Raw genomic sequence first — 22,426 nt, 5'->3', positions numbered from 1 at the left:
CCAACGCACGCTCCCAGGCTTGCACTATAAATACAAACAAGTTTCGATCACCAAGATGATGGCGCAACGTTGCGCCCATCGCCTTCTACGGCCTGCGGTCGAGAACCGAGACCGGCAGGTTCTCGTGCCCTCATTTCTGTGTCCCCCACCCGTCGCTCGATATTTCCCGGAGGGAATATTCTCATCTGCGTTAAGCTTTTCCTTTTCTTTCTCTCCGCTGTTTTGTTTTTATTCCGTGTTAACGCCGCGAAGCAACTGTGTCTGTATGAGCGGCGTACAGACGCGGGCAGATGGAGAGAGGACAGCAGGAAGGAGTGGGGGACGGAGAGGTTAGTATGCGTCCCGGGCCGACTTCAGGGGGAACTGTGTCGACATTCTTCTGGAAAGTCATTGGAAAACCCAGGGAAAACCTCAGACAGCACAGCCGGTGACAGGATTCGAACCCGTGTCTCCTCCCAGTCTCGGAGTGGTAAGCGCGGCCACTGAAGCTGGTCTCTCCCCTCTGTTGCTGTTTGTTGTGAGAAGGTGTGATACTATGCGAGTGCGTGTGCTGTAACATTCATGTAATCTACAAGCGAGACTGAAAAACTCAAGACGTGCACTTCGTATAATGTAAGAATCTGAGTGGTCTGACAATAAATGGGTTGACAGATGTCATATTTTCCCCATAATTTGTATATTTTCTATACCGTTTTTTAATACTTCCATACGATTTTTATGCTTTTTGTGGGATTTCCATAATTTTTATACCTTCTGTACGTTTATACAACAACAACAACAACAATAAATAATCACGATGAGATGGGGTGTTTCACCGCGGTGGTGCGTTACCCTACCCCATATGACGGGACCAATATGTGAAGATGACGTAGGAAGGATGAAAACACAAGAAATAACTAAAGCGTCTGGAGCAATCCTGTGGACGACAGGAAGTCCATGAACAGGTGAAGAACCCGACGATGGAGCACAAGATCTTCATACACATTTATACAATTTTTATATCTTCCGTATGTAAAGCAATTTTTAAATCATCTATGCATCCATTCGATTTTTTCAATTTTTCGAAAGTTTTATACCTTTATTTCCTTATGCGAGCCTTGCATACCTTTACCCCCATAAAGAATACATTTCTCTTCCCTTTTCACATTTTTTTTTTTAAAGTAAACACTTCTGAGCTTCGAACTGTGACATCACCGTTTATTCTGCATGCGAAACACCCCGAGCCAAAGTCATTAGCCAAATCCAAAGTCATTATATTCAGGCCATGCTACAAGCCAGTTGTGCTTGCATGCGTTTATAGGAGAACAATAGGCATTGCAGGGATATGACCTCCTTATTCCCACAGCCAAATATATGGCCCGCAACACTAACTCTGTCTCCAGACCTCGGAAACATTATAGTTATGCAGACATCGTTTCGGCTTAAATAAATAAAGTCTTGTAAAGTAATAAATAGGAAAACAGTTCCAAATTCAGCTTTCACACCTACTCTGAGGCGTATTTGACATTCAATAACGAAAAAAGCAGGAGACTAGCAAGTGATAAAGTAAGTTGATAAGTCAAGCCAGATCGTTCAATCACGTTGGATGAAGAAATAAATTTTTGCAAAATTAATACAAGGTTGCCAGGCGTAGTAAGTGACCCAAATATCGCAGGAACTAAACCGTGAAGCCGACTGCGCGATCAGGCCTGAGAAAAGCTATCTTTCCCATAGATATGACATTATCGCTAACCTTAGTATCCTTTTGTTCTTCCGAGAGACCTCAGAATATTTCTTTCTTACCAGAGGATATTTGATCGGAAGGTGTTCGTTATAAAGGTTCCGAAAACTTGATAAGCCCATGACTGACATCAGACTCCTGAAGCCAGCTTATCAATTTTCCGGGACTGTTATGACATCACATCACATTCCTGATGTCTCATACCTCCATATCTTTTTTTTTTTTATGGCTCAATCAGTCAATCAATGACATTCCTGATGCTTGGGTGTGACAGCTTTCTTTATCGTATCGTTTTCTTCGTATTGTATCCTTCCGATCCACAAAAACTCCGATACAAGTCACCTTCAGCTTCACCCATAGTGACTCTCCTTTTATCGAATGCCGAGGAGCTCGCAGAACCACCAACGCTATCTGTTACATACGCTATCGCCTTTGCGTACGTAAGGGATACCGTGATGGTTCTGTGCAATGCGCGAAGAACTCTGTTTTGCGCATGCGCAGTAGCCCCAACGCTATCCTTTACGTACGCTATCGCCTTTGCGTACGTAAGCGATAGCGTAGTGTGTCTGCGCAATGCTCGAATAACTATGTTTTGCGCATGCGCAGTAGCCACAACGCTATCCTTTACGTACGCTATAGCATTTGCGTACGTAAGGGGCGGCATGGTGGTTCCGCGCAATGCTCTCTTCATGCTTTGCGCATGCGCAGAAGCCCCAACGCTATCCTTTACGTATACGCAAAGGCGATAGCGGACGGCGCGCTAAAACTCTCCATTATCTTATCGCAGCGCTCACTTCGCGGCGGACGATATCGGACTATTCGTTATCAGTGACGACATCGAACGTAACCTGTACCACGCAATCGCGGATAATTTCAAGAGCCCAGGATCTATTCCCCGCAGTGCAAAAAGGCCTGTTGCCAGGCGCAGAGTCGACTGCTCAATGTGGGCAAACACATTCCAACGAGCGCTCAAGCAGGTCAAAGGCCATGACCCGCTTTGACGACGCAATAGCTATACGCAAGCGGCCTTCCATCCGCTCTCCTCCGTGCAGCCTACTTTCGCTTACCGGCTCTCGCAACATTCGTAACCGCCACCTCCAGCAGGGCTCATGCATTTTGCTCGCGGGCACGATCGCAATAGAGTCACTAAATAAGCTATTTAGTAGCTTATTTAGTGAAATAAGCTACTTTTAAAATAAATATTATATAAATATATATAAATATATATATATAGATTAGAAGCTTAGGAGGGCGGTTGACCACGAGAATGAAATAAGCAGGAAAAATCAGAAGACGACAAAGAGCTTACAGGAAAACACAAAGGGGAGTTTATTAACACATATAGGGATAGGGGTCGACGTTTCGGCAGTCAGCGCTGCCTTCGACGGGACTGGGGTTTGGTGACAAGAACAAGCTTTATATATGGGAGAGGGTTATGTACAACCCTCTCCCATATATAAAGCTTGTTCTTGTCACCAAACCCCAGTCCCGTCGAAGGCAGCGCTGACTGCCGAAACGTCGACCCCTATCCCTATATGTGTTAATAAACTCCCCTTTGTGTTTTCCTGTAAGCTCTTTGTCGTCTTCTGATTTTTCCTGCTTAAATATATATATATATATATAAATATATACGTATAAATACGTGCAGCCATTGAAGCCATTTTAATCTGTAAGTTTGAGTTTCAAACACGTCTAGCATCATTTACTTATTTTTTTAATGGCTTTTCCCCCCTCTTAATATAAATATATATATATATATATATATATATATATATAGAAATAAATATTCTTTTTGAAATAAGCTACATTTAGTGAAATTGTAGCTTATTTAGTAAATAAGCTATTTAGTAGCTTATTTAGTGACTCTATAGATCGCAACGGTGTGCGACATTTAGAGAACTTATCGTTTGTAAACTGTGGCTATGGAGTGGACAATACACTCGCTCCATGGTGGTAGCCGAGGTCGTGCTGAAGACTGGGAGGTGGCTGGTTCGAATCCTGACACCAGTTGTACTGTCTGAGGTTCTCCCTGGGTTTTGAGGCAGACTTTCGAAAGGGAAGTCGGCCCAGGAAGCATGCCCTGTCCCCCTACTGGTTCCCAGTGTTCTTTTTTTTCATTCCGTTTTAGCACCGCGAAGCAACTGTGGCTATGAGCGGCGTACACATGTGGACAGATGGAGAGAGGACAGCAGGAAGGAGTGGGCGACAGGGGGGGGGGAGTTTAGTATGCGTCCTGGGCCGACTTCAGGGGGAACTGTGCCGACATTCGTCTGGAAAGTCTTCGGAAAACACAGGAAAAACCTCAGACAGCTCAGAGTTGCGGAATGGAGTCTCCCATTCCGTTCCAATTCCATTCTGAGGAATGGAGATTTGCGATAATTCCATTCCTTTCAATTCCTCGGAATGAAAAGGTATGGCCAGTTCCCACTCCTGGAATGCCTTGGCAAGCAAATTCCATTCCGTTAATTCCCTCAATAAAAGAAGAGGACCGGTAACCATACTGGCAAGTCCAGCAGTGCTATAGAGGAGACTGACACTACCAAGCACGAAAAAAGCACGAAGACAAGGTCATTTCACTCTTGACCGTGTGCAGGTGCGGTGCTAAGGGTGCGAGGGCAGAAACCAGCACCTTGAAACCAAAACTGCCACCGGGCCACCCGCAGACCATTCCATTTCCATTCCTACGACGGTTTCCGCCATTCCATTCCAATTCCCATTCCGGGCTCTGCTCAATCTGGAATGATTCCGGAATCATTCCAACTCCGGAGTGTCAACTCCGCAAGCCTGATTCCAACCCACCACCTCACAGTCTTCAGCACGATGGTGGTGGTGGTGGTGAACGGGCTTGCCGTTGTCGGCCTCACGTATGTGGGCAACGTCACGACTGACGCCCTGGGGAAATGTGCGTCCTGGGCCGACTTCTAGGGGAACTGTGCCGACATATGTCTGAAAGCGTCTGAGGAAAACCCAGGAACGACCTTGGGCACCATCAACGTATGCCATAACCAACGAGCGGGACGCCCCTGGTTTTCCCTCTCCACCTCTCTCTATAATTCACCTACGTCACATCGTGACGACGCGGCACGCGGGTAAGCTCCTCCCACCGGTGGTCACTTTTCGTGCTGGTGGCATTGAGAGGTGACGAACTGCGTGATTTTTGCAATGCGGCAACCATAGTTTTCATAAAGGAAAATGTGAGAACGAAAATGACGAAGTGTTTTCGGGATAAAAGCAGAGGGTTGACGTCACCGCATTTCAAAGCACCATTCGAGGCTTCATTTTCGAGCAAACGCCAGATCATCTTGGCAGCCCTGCCGAAAAAGTGACCACCACCGTGGCGGCCAAACGCGTTCGTGTGACGTCATGTGAATACACCCTATACGCTGCTCATAGCCTCAGTTGTTTCGCGGAGCTTTTAACGCGGAATAATAATAAAAAAGTAGCCACGCGCTTATGGAAAGATGGAGAGGAAACATCACGTAGCAGTAGGAGACACGAGCATGGAGGGGTTAGTATGCGTCCAGGGCAGACTTCAAGGGAAACTCTGCCGAGATCCGTCTGGATAGCTTGCCGGAAAGTCTTGCACTGTGCGAACGTTATTTGTAGAATATCCCCGTAATTTTAATATTTTCAACGTTAATAAACTTTCCAAGCAGACACATGGCAATGAACGAAAACCGAAACTAAACTTCATTGGACCCACATCAGGGCGGTAGTTTCGCACACTGACAGCTCTGTCGCCTCTTCGAAGCTACTGCCCTCTGGGTGACGTCAGTGGATCAACTCAGCAGAAGCATCACATCGGAACTGTCTCGTGTGCGTGTGTGTGTAAGTGAGAGAGAGAGAGCGCGCGTTCAAGTTCCTTCTGTGTTCACCTTGTCTCCCTGACACTGAGTTTTATAGATTTAAACAAAGAGAAGCATGTCAACCACCTTCGCGACTGAGCAAATATGCCACACGGAGCCGCGCATAGAAAGTTGATAACAGACACGCGTCGTAAGAATGAAAGTAGACTTCTCTCACCTGCACGTACCGTGATTTACGTACACTGTAAAAATGGAACTTCACCGCATCACGTACGGTAAATTCAGAGTGTCACACACACACACAACAAAGAAAACAAAAGTAAAAGAAAGAAAGCAACAGTACGACAGCCATTTCAACGATGCAGGCAAGAGAACGATGCCATCCTGAACGAAGGTTTGCCAGAACCACCTAGAAACGAAAGCCCGATCGCTTGCATGTCGTGACGTAACAACTACGAGTCCGCCAATCACGACAACGCTTCGGCGGCCCGTAGCTATGGGAACGAGCCAGCACCAGCCGCATGGGCAGCCAGTAATAGCCACAGGAAGTCACTGTTTGAAATCATTTGCGGCGATTGGCTGACGCACCGACTTTATGTGTACACGTGCGAAGGAGGGAGAGGGGGCATTAAGCGTGCCTCCGGTTTCTCTGTCCCCGTGTCCAAGCTAAGAACAGCACGAAATATAGTCCGTCAATCCTGATCGAATTACACCGCCTGGGAAATTATGCTACAGCGCCACCTGCTGCCGTCTATAGATCTTATACTTTCGCTCTCTGCGTACAACGCAACGTAGAGTGATGCGGCTAGCAACTCAGCCAATAGGAACAAGAGTAGGGCGGGGCCTGAACGTGCTGTTTTTGAACACGTCTATAGGTGGCGCTGGCTTGGAGCGTACCATGCAATGAAGACCCCCTTCCTGGAATGTACGTACCTGCGCGATTTTTCCAAATCCAATGGCTCAAACACCGTCTACACCGTATGACCTGCTGACCAGCTGTTCTGCTTCTTACGTAGCAACGTTTGAGTTACAAACCGACAGACTGCTATCGCAGCTCCAAAGAAAGATAGATGGCGTTAGTCTTTTTTTTTTTTTTTTTGCGTCTTCTTTCTCTCTTTTTCCTCGACAATCGGCATCACTCAGGAGATGCAGGCAATCAGTCCGCGCCGCGGCACCAGCCCAACGTAAACAAAAAGGGTCTCCTGCGGAAAAGCTTAAACAAGCTCGAAGCCCGCTTCGCGGCCCCTTCCTGATGGCGGTGTCGACGGCGTTGCTGTCAACCGACCGCATTCTTTCCCGTTCACTTTTGGGAATGGAAGTACGAAATGACTCAGGGTGGAACACGAGAACAAACTGTCCATGGCAAAGCGATCGCGCCTCCAAAACCGATACACCGTCATTACTCCGGACTAAAAAGACCTTATCCCTCCCGCCCCCCCTCTTTTTTGATGTATTCAAAATGCGTTACAAACTAGGCCTATGCTTGGAATCCCTAAGAGACAGAAATCCGGAGGCTGCTTAAAAGAGAATCATTTTGAAAACACCTTTCTAAACCTACAACTGAAAAAGTGAAACGAGTACTGACGCTCAAATTATGTTTGACACACACAGTACTCTGTCTTACATCAATCGAACGTAAATGAAACACATAAATCTCAATAAATCTCTCAACAAATGTAATATATTGTCGTATGGCACACACTTTCTAGGTGTTATAGGTACCACGCTGTACAGAAGGTGGTTTCTGAAACGCTCTTCTAAGCGTGCGTTCACACGAGCGACATTCCTCGCAATATTCAAGCGGAAGATGCGTAAGACGTCATAGTTTTCTGCTGCCATGTGAGCGCTGAAACGTCACGTCTTTTCGTGCTCTTCTAACCATGGGAAACGTCCAGCGGCTCAGCCACAAGGAATTCCGTAGCAGACGACAGCAGACGGCCGATGGTGTCGTCTGCTACGGTGCTGTGCGAACGCTCAACATAAGACACAGCCCTTCCACCTCGTGAGCAGTTTCTTGCTTTTTTTTTCTTCCACTAGAACGTTCCGGGAGAATGCTTCTGCGGTTAATGGTATGTTCGACATAAAGCACCATTTCAAGCGTTCTAACAATGGGGAACATCCAGCAGCTCAGCCAGAAGGAATTCCGTAGCAGACGAAAGGGCCGATGGTGTCGTCTGCTACGGTGCTGTGCGAATACTCAACATAAGACGCAGCCCTTCCACCCCGTGAGCAGTTCCTCGCTTTGTCCTTCCACAAAAATATTCCGGGAGAATGTTGCTGCGGTAAATAGCATGTTCGACATAAAGCGCTATTTCAAATGGCGCATCTTACACAAGACACCATTTCTTGGGGTGGGGAGTCGTACCTGGTTTAAAACACTGTTTCTAATTTGGTTATTTCACAACACCTTTTCCAAAACCGTTGCCATGCCTCCAAGTTCAGTATACAGAACATAAAACAAGGCGCTTATTTGCAAAAGAACAACAACGACAACTTTATTGTGAGATGATGAATGGGGACTTATTTGCAAAAGCTTCCACTCTCACGTACTGAAAAAGACTACCACGAAACATGCATGGCATTCCTCTCCGCTTGCATGCGAGAACACCAAAAACTTTGCTCTTTCCAAACTCCAAATACCAAGCGTGTTCCCTTTCGTTACACTTAATACATCTATAAAATGAAATTCAACCGAGACCTCGGACAATGGCCACTGAGATGCGATCACAATCGAGGATCTCGGGTTAGTTAACTATTTCTGCTGAACTGTAACTGGAGCCTCTCAAAATATGAAAGAGATTTCCTTGAAGAAAGAAAGAACAAAACCGATTCCGATAACGGATCTCAACGAGCCTCCCAGCGACACACACACACACACAATGAGATATCAGGTTTCATAATATCTTAACAAAACGATTATCTTTTGTCCTGCACGATATCGATACTCTTCCGAAATATAACTTTCTGCTATATCGAGGGAGCGCCACTGTTTCTTTGTAACAAGCTAAAATATTTCACTGTGACGTCATAAGCCGTTGTCCTACTACGACCTCAGAACAGTTCACAGATACGCCAATAGTTAAACTTTTTACAACAGAGCGTTTCACAAAGATCATAACACCCCAAAAATCATCACTATCAGCGAAATAAAAGCTGTCGTTTAAGAATATTTGTTATATTTCACTTGGAGTTATAGTCGATGGCAGTTTATCAGAAACGTCCTCAATCCAGTCAGACAGCGCAAGCTGACCGTATCATCGTGCATGATGACGATGTATGGCAAGAACACTATGACAATGGCATAAGGCAGTGTTATATGCACCTACATAAGCGCCATCTGTACAGGGTTTCCATCATAAATACCCCACCTAGAATGGGCGATACCTGTATGAACATATCATTCGATAATATAACGAACGCCAAATTTGCATAAGTGCGCTAAAGATTAACGAGTGCGCAACTGCTTTCGACACGACAATTTGCGGCTTGCACATTAGGAAGCACCTCAAGGGAAGAAGAAAAAAAACGGTACGCCAGCCGTATTACATTTACGGGTACGCTACAGACTACGCTCTGTGGAAACTACCAAACAACGGCGTTCACTTGTTCCAGCAACGTTCACAAGCGCGGCTAAAACATCAGTCACGCTCGCAGCAAGAACCACGCACGGTATTTTCTGGGACTGAATTCAGCAACCCCGCTCAGCCTACTTTGGCACCGATCCAACGGAAAGCTCACGAAAAGAAATGCACAAGGAGCAGACTCCGCTGCTGCAGCGGAAAGGGTGATCCTCTCCCCGTGACCTTGGGAGAAGCCAGACCATCATCCCTGCGGCGCGGTACCACGTGACACTCGACGTCACCCCGCGCGGATCACATGGGCGCGCACCGTCCCAGCCGCTTGGTGGCGCTGCGGCGGCCAAGGGCGCGTTGCCCGGGCAACCGCGTCTGCTTTCCATTGCGTTGATTGCTGAATCGGGCGATGGAAATCGAAGCAGCAGCCTCTTTTTCTCCGGAGCGATGCTTTTTGAAACGAACCGCTGGAGTGTCGCCGTGCTCTTTATTCCGGTTATACACTAATTCAGAGCGCTGTCGAAGTGAGCAGTCGTGGTCTGTTACGTTCGCACCTGGAAGCGTCGACGACACGCACTAGCTTTCGTTGCCATGGTAATAGAGTGCGTGCTGAATGGCCCTGCTGGCAGTCTAGAAGAGCGAGCTTGCCACACCCCAAAAACAAGCGGGCGTGCCTCCGCAGCTCTGAGGCCAAGGCTAGTGGCTCTAGCCAAAGACCTGCTGGCAGCCCATTGAGAGCGTGAAATTCTTCAAAGTGGAGCTTCCTGAACACTCCTACTCCACGCGCAGGTCAGGCCTAATTTCATCGGGATAACTCGACTGAAATTTTGAAAGACAAGCACGGGTCCCCTACCCAAGCAGCACAATGTACTGAAAGTCGAGTGCAATAGGGGTGGACGGTGTGTGTTTTATCAATGTTCCTTAGTTTCACGAGTCTGTTCAAGGCCTTCCACCTACCCGTCCACCCCTACTGCACTCGACTTTCAGTACATTGTGCTGCTTGGGTACACAGTTGGTCATGGAATGCCCTTCTCGCTCAATGGTAGCGCACAAGACAATTACGCCGATTTAGTTCGCCTGAAGATAAAAACGGAAGAGATAAGAATATTAATCATACAGGGTAAGTGGAGAAACTGAACTAGGGAATCATGGGTGCTGCAGATTTCGAGAATCGGGACAAACACCCTCGAAATGGAAACATGGCACGCACTCAATCCCACGAAAAAGCATATACATGATATCGGAATCGCGTGGGAGGGCCTCTATAGGCACGTCGCTGTACCACAACTCCGAGTACACCGGTGCAGCAAAACGGGTGATGTTTTTCCGGAACTGGAGTAATAAGCCACCCTTTCGTGAACTGCCTTTCGTATGAACCGAGACTATTAGAGAGCAGTGCTCTGACGCGAAGTAATCAACCTGCCCACCACCATTTCCGGCCCCGAACACCCCGCTACATACATACGGGCATCGTCGCGGCGTCAGGAAAAGCACAGCAACATAACCCGAAGCAATTTACTGAGACTGCTGCGCTGCGTAGCGTGGTATAGAACGTTATTATAGGGTTATCGCGTTACGAAGGGTTATTAGTATGATGTACGTAAACCACAGCTATGACACTGAATCGGCCACTATTCGCGAGAAATCGTTCAGAAAGATTTTTTGTTTTGTTTTGCGTATCAACGGAACTGCATTCTCCTGAAAACTGATTAACTTTTGAATTGGAATGCGCTGATTAACCGAGCAACAGAAAACACCATTTCAAGACGGTGTGTATTCCATTTAAAACACTGTTTCAAATGCGTGTCGCGCAAACGCTGTTTTTATTTTTATTTTTTTATTTATAAAATACTACAAACCCTGAAAGGGTCCAAGTAGGAGGGGCACAGAAAGTCCAAAATAATTTACAACAAGACACATATGTCACATCATGTAACTGCGTTTAAGCCTTTCACAAATGCCGTGACAGAGCGGTGTGAGACCTGAGCAGATGACAGAGAATTCCATTCTTCGACGGTTCGAGGAAAGAACGAATATTTAAAGCAGTCAGTCCTGCACTGGAATGGTTTGAGTGTGCGCTGATGGCTTAGCCGTGTTTTAACGCAGTTATTAACCTTTTACTTCATCCCGTGGAATAAAAAAAAGTGTTCATTTAAGAAAGCGCCCGTTTTACGCGCTGTAAAATTGATTACAAAAATTGTTTATGCAGGTGACACCTGAAGGTTTCATCATGCACGAATTATTTCCGTTTTTTTATATATATTTTATTGAACTGGAGCACATCAAACGTACTTGTGTTCTCAATACACGGGACACTAAGAAGGAAAGCATATAAAAAAAAAATGACAAATATAAAAACACAATAGAAACATAGCTAAAAATAGAAAAAAGAAAACGGTATTAGTGGCGCACTGTAAAACTTCACCATCGAAAATCGAAAATTTTCAGCAATATTCGATTCACTCAAAAGTTTAAAACGCAGAGAAACAGACGGCACATATAGGATGACTCGGCACGTGATATGGCTCGATCGTTGAAAGACTCGAAAGTACTGCAAGCCCCGAAAAGTTGGAGACGAGCTCTTTGGCGATGGCTTCCTCCGGGAAGACGCCTGCTTGTTGTTTATCGCTTACAGTAAAGAAAAGCAAGAGGAGAGGCTCCCTTTGTTGGCGCACAATATCATAAAGCGATAAGGAAAACTCCCATGCAGGAAGTCAGTTGATAAGAGAGAAGCCAATCGGACCGAGTGTGTGGCAAAATTAGCGCTGGTCGATAACGGATCATTTCCAGCTTGATCCCCTTGATCCCGCGCGCCGACCGGCCTTGTTTCTCCGAGTCTGCTCGCCAGGGGGGGATTATGGTACTGCCCCGTTATATCCACGTGCCTGTCATGTAACTACGTTATAGATATCTTGCACAAAGATCTTGGCGGCTATTTTCAGCTAGTCATATAGCTGAGAAGAAAAAAAAAATCACGCAGCACTCAACGCAGATGAAACATTGTATGATGTACTACTTTTAGACATGTTCTTTTCTAGTGCTTGATCAGATTACAATTATAGTCTTAGGTGTCTTCATGGCATGAGTGGGCGAAAAAGTGTACGAAGCACGAAAGTGAGTTTTTGTTTTGTTCTTTTCCTTTTTCTTAGCGTTATAAAAGGGTTTCTATGGCTCAAACTGGAAATCGATACACATTAATTCTAGGAATTCGTTAAAACTACAAGCCAAGACATTTGTCGCGCAAAACCAGCTGCATGGCCGCTCGGCCGTGGTAGCTAACGTCGTGCTGAAGACTGTGAGGTGCTGGGTTCGAATCATACCACCGGCTGTGCCGCCTGAGGTTTTCCCTAGGTTTTCCCGATGACTTTCCAGGCAAATGTCGGCGCAGTTCCCAGTGAAGTCGGCACTGGACGCCTACTAACCCCCCTGTCCCCCACTCCTTCCTGCTGTCCTCTCTCCATCTGTCCACATCTGTACGCCGCTCATAGCCACGGTTGCTTCGCGGCACTAACACCGAATAAAAAAAAATCACGCAAAAGACAACAGCTATATATATATATGACGATGTGACTGGGAATACACTGCCCTTACACACGAGAGTCGGATCATCGCTGCTAGATCAAGGTTATACATGCATTCAAGCGTCCGAGGAGCTGCCTAAAGAAAGCCCCGCCTCCGTCGGTCGCTACAAGGTTGCCATCCGCACGGTGGACATCCTTTGACGGGTTTCGCGTGTCCGCGAATGGCAACAGTAACGTCTAAACCGAATGGTTTCTCACTTCGTAGGGCTTCGTAGGCCTCTCGTTTCGCTACAGACAACGTTCTGTGCTCAGAAAAAGCGACATGGAGGTCTTCCGGCGTATTTTTACGTCCCTTTCGCTACTGATCTTTTTTTCCCGTCTTTGTTACTTGAAGACGTGTCGTCGGTTCTGTGGAAGAAAAAAAAAAGGGGGGGGGGGGAGAAGGAGAAAATATGTAGCGAAGAAGCCTTCGTTAATCGTCCATAAAAATTCTCAATCACCATGCTTTAGAAACTGTCATCCCACAATTGGTAACCCTCGATGTAGCCAGTGCGAGGAACTACTACCATAAAAATGGTAGGGGTTTGAGAAATTCCCATGAGGCGGGATTACAAAACCTATATCTGGGATATACTGTCCCCCCCCCCCCCTGTTCCTGCAATGTTTCAGTAGCAATGGAAAATATTACAATAAGTGCAGCTTTAGTGCAGCTGAAATTGACTTTCAGCCGAACAGCATGATATTCGAGGCGCAGTTTGACAGTCAAACAGCTGACGTGAGACGACTGCAATTTCAGTTTTTATGGCGCAAAAGGCTTCATAAATAACATGAGACATACCCGGTATAACCCCGCCTCCCTCTCAAAAATATTACCATCACTCCTTCCCCATAAAAATGAGACCCAATCCGCAATCATTCGATGACTGCCGGCTTAGAAAGCGAACTTTCCCACAATTTTCACGACGGTCGAACCTTATGGCAGGAAACGGAAAACGATACAAGGAAAAAGAAAAAAAGTATGGCCGAGCCCCTCAAGAAACAATAGCACGTACCGTCTGGTTCAACCGGGTGTGTGTGTGTATGCATAGCGGACGGACTCTACCCTTCCAGTGTTGTGCACAAAAATAAGACGTTCTGCCGAATTGCGTTTCTTCGATGCGCCAAAGTCCTCGCTAGAAAGTTCAAGAGTCTGCCCATATATAGAAGCAGATGATGCCCTTTTAGCAGACGCCCTTCCGTAGCATGCCGCCTCACGTTTTGCGATGTGACCATGCCTACTTGGTCCTAAAGGTACTCTCCGCGACGATTTGCGATTTATTTCCACCAAAACAATGGTGACAATAAGAGTTACGAAACGATGTCTTAACTCCTGTGCAACGAGAGAGTACCAAGCGCTTGCGGTAGCAGACGACCACTTGCAAGCTACGAAGCAGAAGACACAGCGGGAAATCGAACGGCGTTGTCGCGACCGCCGCAGAAGCAAGAGAGAGACAGCAACCCCGCATGTATCGCAAAACGCATTCTCAGAATTCTGAAAAGGGTCTTTTGGCAGACCCCCGGATGCTTTCAAAAAAAAAGAAAACGATCTCCTCCTTCCCAGCAATAGCAGTTTGGGGGAAGAACGAAGAACGGACATTGTGTCCCACTGAACAGGCGGTGGGTCAGGGGGTGTCACGAAAGACGAGGAGGAGGAGGAACCGCCTGACCCACTTCCGGAACCGGAACCCCGCAGTTCCTCGCGACACAAAGAAGGAAACTGAAAAACGTAAAAGAAACCGCAATAACAATTTTAAAACGTGCAGGACTTACGCGCCCTTTTCCGCCTGTCATTCCGACAGCGTACGTACCTGTCCCTCTTGCAAATTTGATTTCTCGTACACGTAACAGACGTGGACGATGCCGGAACGTCATACTCTCCCCCCGTCTTCAATATGGATTTTTACCGCGATAGGTCGCAAACGGTGTGTCAGTAGGAAGCCGTAAGAAGGCGCTGCACCCTTGATTGTGAGACAATATAGGAGGCGGATGAAGCCAGCAAAAAAAGAAAAAAAAAAGGCTTGTTTAGTGCTTCCCCCTGGAATCATGCTAGCAATGTGAAACATCACGGATCTTGGATTCCTCATTTTATGTGCTACAACGCGCAAGTCCCCCATATAGCGACTTCGACCACAGCCTACAAGTCCATGCTGTCTCCTTGCAAACACAGTGCCTGTCAAAAGGAGATAGAGGTAACTGAGATCTTGAGCTGTTACCTTACACACACTGGACAGAAGCTTACCGCATCATGCGTGTTTGAATAAGCAAATAATTTCAATTGTGCGTGATGTATGCTGGCACAAATATGACTATAGAGGTAGAAATTTGGGTAGTTCCACTTCAGCCTGATCAATAAACCCAGTTTTGCTGCAGGATTAATACTCTTAACCACAGAGTGCGATTATCACACCTGCTTACAGCGTGTTCCCACATGCTCCACTAGTGAATCAGTTCAATGTTTCGGAACTCTAGATAGATATTAGTTTGTAGAGAGGTGTTTACCATAACGTTAAACGCACTGTGCCTTCTAGCCGAGCAGTGCACGAAACTACGACCACTGCCACTGGCATGCCCACACCGAAACCATTAGTCATACCCAAAAGGTAGTTGTACAGCGCTATGCTGGGACGAGCAGCTGTGGGATTTTGCAACAACACCGGTTTGTGTACGGGGGCACTTGACAGCATAGTTTCATGCTCCACCTCTACTAATGCCCGTACCATGTCCTGTCGTAACAAAGTGCTACTACAGTAACGCTGGAACATTTCCGAGGGAATGGGATAGCAGCAAGAGGTCAGTGCAGGTGTGTTGTAACGAAAAATAATTGATTATTAACACAGATTTCCCGCTTGCGTGCTTCGACACCAACGGCTGTCATTTACCCCAGCGGAGAGGAACAGCCCCAGCACAGGGGCACCAACACCACACTCGACAACGAAAGCACAGAAGATTGGCCTGTGCAAACACGGCTCGCAACGCTCCGTGACGGTCGGCTGGACAAACTAAATACTGGCACAGATGATCAAGCGGCGGAGGTACACTACCGAACGAGAGGCCGTCCTAGAGCTGTTAAGATTGCAGTTTTCAGTACACAATGGCATCGCTCATTTCATACACAGCTTTATACGTGGATGGAAAAATGGAAAGGCGGTATGCAAACGATATTTGTCAGCTACCACAAAATCAATTCCTGCTCGAACGATGATTGATGACAATGATGATTGGAGTTTTCATGGTGCAGAACACATAACACGTAAACAGAACACATAAAACAGAGTAACAAGAAAGTTATATAATTATGAAGCATTTAAATAACTGATATTTCTAAACAAGTTAAAAGTTTGCGTGAAGGGCAAAAGAGGTTCCGTAAGCAGTAACGCTGAGTAGCAAGGTAAGCAGTACTGATAAGACTCGTGAAAATGATGCCGCCGGTGAACTTCGTGTAATGGAGACGCGATTAAGATGATCACACACCCTGACTGTGTGTATGACTGATGATTCATACATATGACTGATAACGCACTGGAATGTACAGCTGTTTATGCAAACGCCGCTCATCCGAGATTCAAGAGCAAAGGCACCAAATACTGAGTTTAAAGAGATGTACGTAGCGGTCCGGCTACATATCTGAATACTGGACCCCGAAGACCGTGCTTGACCCATTTTTTCGAAACTCGAGGCAAGTATGTACCTTGGCCGAACGGCAGCAGGTTGCCCTTGCAGTGTTGCCTATTTTAAGCCTCGTCATCTGTGTGTTTAGTTCGAGAGCCCTAGCCAGGCAAACAGTGTTCTGTAAACTCGGCTGCTATCAACACATGGCCTTTGTGGTGGCGTGCAGTAACTTGAGAGAACAGCACAGAAGAGGAGAAGCGCAAATGTTCAAATACTTGCATCATTCTCATACGCAATATTAATAAAATCACACTTCATCAATGCTGTGCAATGGTGGATTCAGAGACCTCAAACTTAGCCTCCAGGGCTACATGTGGAACAAACGGCTGCCAGCTAGAGCTAGAAATGAAAAAAAAAAGAAGGGAAAAAACAAAAGAAAACGATGAGAGCAGGAAAAATGTTTTCCCCCCAAATTGTTTCGTTTGACCTACAAGATTTCTGTATGGAATTTCGTTTATGGTATCATCCTAGTGCAGCAACGTATCTCCATGCTAAGCAGCGAAAGATCAGTTATAATTTTTCTGTGGCACTTGCAAGTATTTGTGCGCACCCTTGGAAAGTGTTGCAAACTTTCGTTGTATTTTGTTGTAATTTGTTCGTTTCTTTGTACACATTTGTAATCTATTTGTGTGTACACATTTTTGTTGTAATTTGTTGTACAGAGTTATGTGCACGGCATAACGTTAGGAAATGTTTTATAGTCTCTGAATCGTCAACTTCAGACAAAAGGCAAGCAATCTGTAGCACTGTAAAGTCTCGTGGGGCTTTCTTAACGCGTTACAAGGTATCTATGCAATATTGAGTCTGATTTGCAATTTTCTGGCGCAAAGATATCTGGGATCATGCTGCGCCGTACTAATCTATGCAATATGATGAAGCTCGTCTTAGTTTTGGAACGTGCGTACTAAACTGCACAGCAGCATCACAACAGTAAAGTAGGAATAGACTGAGGTACATGCACAGTACTCAATGTTGGAAAGGCAATGAGCAATGCAAAGGAAACGTTTCCTCGCGGTGTGATACGGATACATAGTGAAACGGTGCTTAGAGTCAGTGTCACTGGATGCAGATTGCTTTCGGAATAGCCTGGAATGTCACGGATTACATGGGAGAGGAAGTGCAGACACAAAACCGACAATAAAACACTGGCTTCATTACTGTTTTCCCATGTTACCTCGAAACTGTCATCTTGGAAAAACAAAAATGTTCAACCTCTTTATATTTTTTTTGCCACTCAAAATTTTCAGATATTTTACAGTTCTTCCACCATTTTTGTGTGTCTGGTTTTATGATAACTGTGATTTCTACTGTGATCGTGTCTAACATGACTACTGTAATTTGGTGCGAACGTAGCTGATGACATCACTTAGTCAGTCTGCCATTACTGGGATGACAAACATTACTATTTGAGCAAAAATGACCTTGATACCAATCACAAGTAGAGAAATTACAACAGAAATAACAAAAATGAGGCTTCACGAGGTATTCTTCCCGTTTCACAACATTCCTTTTGTTTTCAATCCACTAGAAGGCATCACAGGTGCACGACGGCAAGGTGCGAAGACATAATGACATTACGGCAAGTGCGTTTTAACAGTGTAAACAAAATAGATTGTCAGGCAGTCCGATTAACATATACTTGAGCACATTATCTCCATGACAGATTATTCCATCTTGTGTTAGAGCGGGGGGCTTGGATATGCATGATATGAACTGCACGAGCGCATTTGCATCCATACAAAGTGTGAGAGAGTGCCACTCACGAATAAACGCATAAACAGCATGCACACACATTCTGTGATACACAGCAAGTGGCATTATGAGTGCTTCCAGTACTTTCTAATCTAATCTTGTCACACTAACAAATCCCCATAAAGGTCCCGTATGATGGCAGATGACAGTTATTGACACTATTACTACTTATGTGATACAAAATCTGTCTTGCACACTTCCTTTTCATTTCATGCTCTAGCTTGAACGATTCCACATTTATGACGCATGCATGCGATTTACGCGCTTTACAATGCGATTACGGTGTGCTGCAGGGGATATGCAAGGCTCAGCTGTGCAGCCGTACGTAAAGTTGACGCAATTTATGAGTAACTATCAGAGCATAACAATGGATTCGCGTAATGGGGGGAATATCCCTCGCTCATATTCTTGTCGGCCATGAAAACAGATGGACATAAGCTGCACAGAGCTACTGCGCCTGTGACATTTCTGGGATGGTATACTTTTCTGGAGGGTCAAAGCTCGCAACATAGCTTTCAAAGGCGCGTGAGTTTGTTTTATAAATGTCACGTACCTAGAGTATGACATAGGCTACGACAGTAAGGGAACTTCACGGGGTGAGGAGATATGGGTACAGACTTGTTGGTAAGCTTTGTAGGCTGACTCTAGGTTGACTCAAAATACATAGCATAGAAGATAGCAGATACATAAAGAAAGACCGAAGAATATTTTTGCAGGCGAGTATTTTTACATCACCACGGAGATCCGAGTAAACGGAAAAGTTGTGAAGAGATTCCAGCCCAATGTAGAGCAAAGCGCAAATGATGATGGCAAGCAGTACCGACAAACCGGCGCACTTCAGAATGTAGGACTACCGGGGAAGGAAACCGGGTTGACACAGATCTCAATGCTAGGCCTAACGTTCAACAGGAGCTGCCTGCGATCGGTGTGGAATAAATCCAATGAGCGAAGCCGTGCGAATTGTGTGCGCATAGAATGGCTCCCCCACCCAAAGTAAAGCCATAAAAATAAAATGAAAAATTGTAGACTCTTTGAACAAGCAGCTAGAAACAGTGCCGACTCAACAACGATTACAAATTGTGCTTGTCAGGGAGTGGAAAGAATGTGTCAGAGAAAAACAGGATATCACATATATAGAAGGCACCGAAGCACGCGAGTAATCTAGGAAGAAGTATTCGCAGCATCCCTCCGAAGATTTAGCGCCGTATACCACGAACCTCAAACGCCTCCTAATTCGACACACAGACACACCTGAATAACATAGCAGCGTTTCGGGGATGAAATGTCAGAAGTTCTGTTTGCATCGCTGGGTCACTTCCAATTCAATAAACACGTCCAGCTAATGTGTGCAGCGATGAAAAGGATATGTAACAAAAGAAATACTGAAAGCAGAACTGCCTTGTCAGACACAAGTTCTGAGCCAGAGTGTGATGTTACCCTGTTACCCCAGAGCGTATTCAACTTGCAGACGACACCGCGCTTGCGCGCGAAGCGACCTTCCCAGGGGTCACCCACTGCGATTGACCGGCCTTCAAAATTAGGGTCAGCTACCGCACCTAGCCTCCACATGCACGTTACATCATAGGCTTGACGTAACTTCCCTAACTCGGTTACTATTTCGGCGCGGCGCAGGAAAAACGGCGCTGAGCGCAATCATTCCCGTACTCCGACCCCACGACGAGAAACATCGCCCGGTCGGTGGCATGTGCTTGGCGTGCTCTCTATCAAGATCCCGTCAACAACTTACCGGTATGCGCGCTTGACGGCGATACCAAACTATCGAAGTTCACTTCCGATGGTCCTGGCAGCACAGTCTTGCTCCGAAAACCGCCACAGAACCAGTGCACACTGAAAATTCACCGCCGAAGAGCACTAACCACCGTAAGCCTATTCTGCACCACACACACGGGTAGCTGTTTCACAGGTTGATCGGGCGCACAATCCGTTCAGATTAGCGGTTGGAATCCAGTCATGCGACGACGGAAAGTGTCTGAGGTGTCTCTGGATGCAGATGAGAGTAGCAGCAGATCGTGAAAGTCGCAAAAACAAAAGCAAATTGCACAGAGCTCCGGTGTTTGACCGTCCCCACAGACAGAGCGAACGTTTTTCCAATGGATGGCTCCGGGCGGCAGCCTAAGTAGGGCAAGCGGGAATCGGCCAATCAGGGAAAGGCTCGCAGTGAGAGCGCCACGCGCGCTCATGCGGCGAGTGGTGAGACTAGGCCTCTGTGGCAGGAGGACAGAGCATTCCCTCTAGCGGTAGTCCTGCCAAGGCCTCCCAATCGGCGGCGTCGGCCGCTTACTTTTACGACACCTTCTTTTCTCCATACACATGCTACATCGACCGACCTCCAAGGATACGCGCCATTCACACATACACAGGATGCGAGGCAACGAAATATAATGTCACACGGCGTATCTATACGCCGTCTCCGACCGGACAAGTCAACGCTGCTGGAGCTGTGAATGAAAGTGGGCAATATGGACGGGAGTGTGTTTCAGAATTTGAAGGCGGCAAGGTTCAAGAATTCACGTCAGAACATATGTTTTGACAACGTGCATTTTAGCAAAAAAAAAAAAAAAAGAAATCTATCACACAAAACATTTAACGTTGGATTCATCTAACCGCCTATTTCCAACATGATCGAAAGTTTTGGGTCTGAGGCTGAAACACACAGCCCATTTTGGTTGTCTATGTCGAAGTTCGCCCTTCCAAAAATTTTGACGTTCAGCCGCCGATGTGTCAGCCAGTGGCTCAACCAGGCCCTTTCCAAAATGTCCAACCCCGGTACCCTACTTTCGTGTGTGACTTGTTCCAATAGTCTAACGAACTCAGTTAGGTCGTGTGAACGAAGTCTTAATAATGATAATAATAATAATAATAATAATAATAATAATAATAATAATAATAATAATAATAATAATAATAATAATAATAATAATAATAATAATAATAATTTTATTCAACAGAATAAGGCACACACTACAGAAAGGGTCCGCCTAACCCAAAGAGGCTTGTGGGCGGGACCCGACAGACAATGGGTACAGGGTACCCTAAGGTAACTTAAACAAACGAACTATAGGCAGAAATACATAAAACGGAACACTAATACATAAACTAATGCACGAAAGTAACAGCAAACAAATACAGACAATTATTCATAAGATATTTTCTTATGCAGAGCTTTAACAGATGATATACACGTGAACGATAAGGCGCGTAATGGAAAAGAATTAAATACGGAAGCTACATAATAACCGCGTCCAAAGTGAATAGTGTTTAATTGTGGACTTCTAGTGAACATGTGGATAGTGGACTTCTGAACAGTGAGTAGCGAACTTGAGAGTAGAGGACCTGGAAAGTAGTTTTGGGGGGTGGGGTGGGGTGATAATTTTTGTTAGGAGTAGCAGAACAAGTCGGGAGACGAGTTCAATTTCTCCTTGTTTTTTTTCTTACAAACAAACAAACAAACAAACAAACCGCGTCCAAGAAAAATAATAATAACAATAATAACAATGATTTTTATTCAGTTATCACATCATATTAGTAAGCAAGCAGCATATAACAATTAATAATAATAATAATAATAATAATAATAATAATAATAATAATAATAATAATAATAATAATAATAATAATAATAATAATAATAATAATAATAATAATAATAATAATAATAATAATATAATAATAATAATAATAATAATAATTTCAATTCCATTCAATTCGATTTTTGCAGGTTAAGGAAAACAAGACCACAACTGGAGTGCCTAGAGAGATTGTGGGCCGAGACACAGGCAGACCAATGGCGAACAACATCACGCAAAAGAAAAGTACACACAAGATACTGAGAGCTTATTTACGCAGCAGTGAAGTGGCCAAGAAAAGAGAAGAAAAGCACACCAGAGGCTACTCAAGAAAAAAACCCTAATAATAATAATAATATAATAATCATACCTTTATTAATGTGCCCAAGAACAGCCGAAGCCACGCAGACAATGCAGTATTTACAAATACACACACACACACACACACATATATGTATATATATCCACCCATCGTGCAGAGTACGTGATACCTTTATCGCTCTTGATTTGTGGAAAGCCCGGCGCGTGCACCTTTTGCGACAATTAACATTTCCACATGAGTGTCATAAAAAGGCGTACACTTCCCACTTTCAACGCATCAGGAGAGAGAGATCTGTGACTCGGGATGATTGTTGGCTAGCTAGAGTGCTATGCGGCGAAGTTACCGATTTTCTTTGCATTTCGCTCGCTGTTACTGAGCGACTCCTGAACGGCCTTGACTTGACACAGGCATAAAAAATAAAGGCAAAGAAAAAAAGTA

The 22,426-nt window shown here is 45.4% G+C and overlaps 1 protein-coding gene and 1 long non-coding RNA gene across 2 annotated transcripts in view; one reads left to right on the top strand and one right to left on the bottom strand.

The window, feature by feature from the left end:
- The window catches only part of LOC135366635 (ecdysone receptor-like), a 152,964-nt gene extending 132,769 nt beyond the window's left edge, over positions 1-20,195 (bottom strand). The window contains exon 1 of the mRNA XM_064599426.1: positions 19,827-20,195. The gene's annotated coding sequence lies outside the window, so the exon portion shown is untranslated. The remainder of the gene's footprint in view (positions 1-19,826) is intronic.
- Positions 14,345-22,001, top strand: LOC135366638 (uncharacterized). The gene is made up of 3 exons (XR_010414240.1): positions 14,345-14,847; positions 15,496-15,690; positions 21,819-22,001. It is a non-coding gene; the product is annotated as an uncharacterized LOC135366638 (long non-coding RNA).
- The last annotated feature ends 425 nt before the right edge of the window (positions 22,002-22,426 follow it).

The sequence above is a fragment of the Ornithodoros turicata genome, chromosome 8, assembly GCF_037126465.1.
Source record: "Ornithodoros turicata isolate Travis chromosome 8, ASM3712646v1, whole genome shotgun sequence".
Classification (NCBI taxonomy): Eukaryota; Metazoa; Arthropoda; class Arachnida; order Ixodida; family Argasidae; genus Ornithodoros; species Ornithodoros turicata.
Note: the sequence above shows the minus strand (reverse complement) of the source record. Positions and strands in the feature narration are given on the sequence as shown.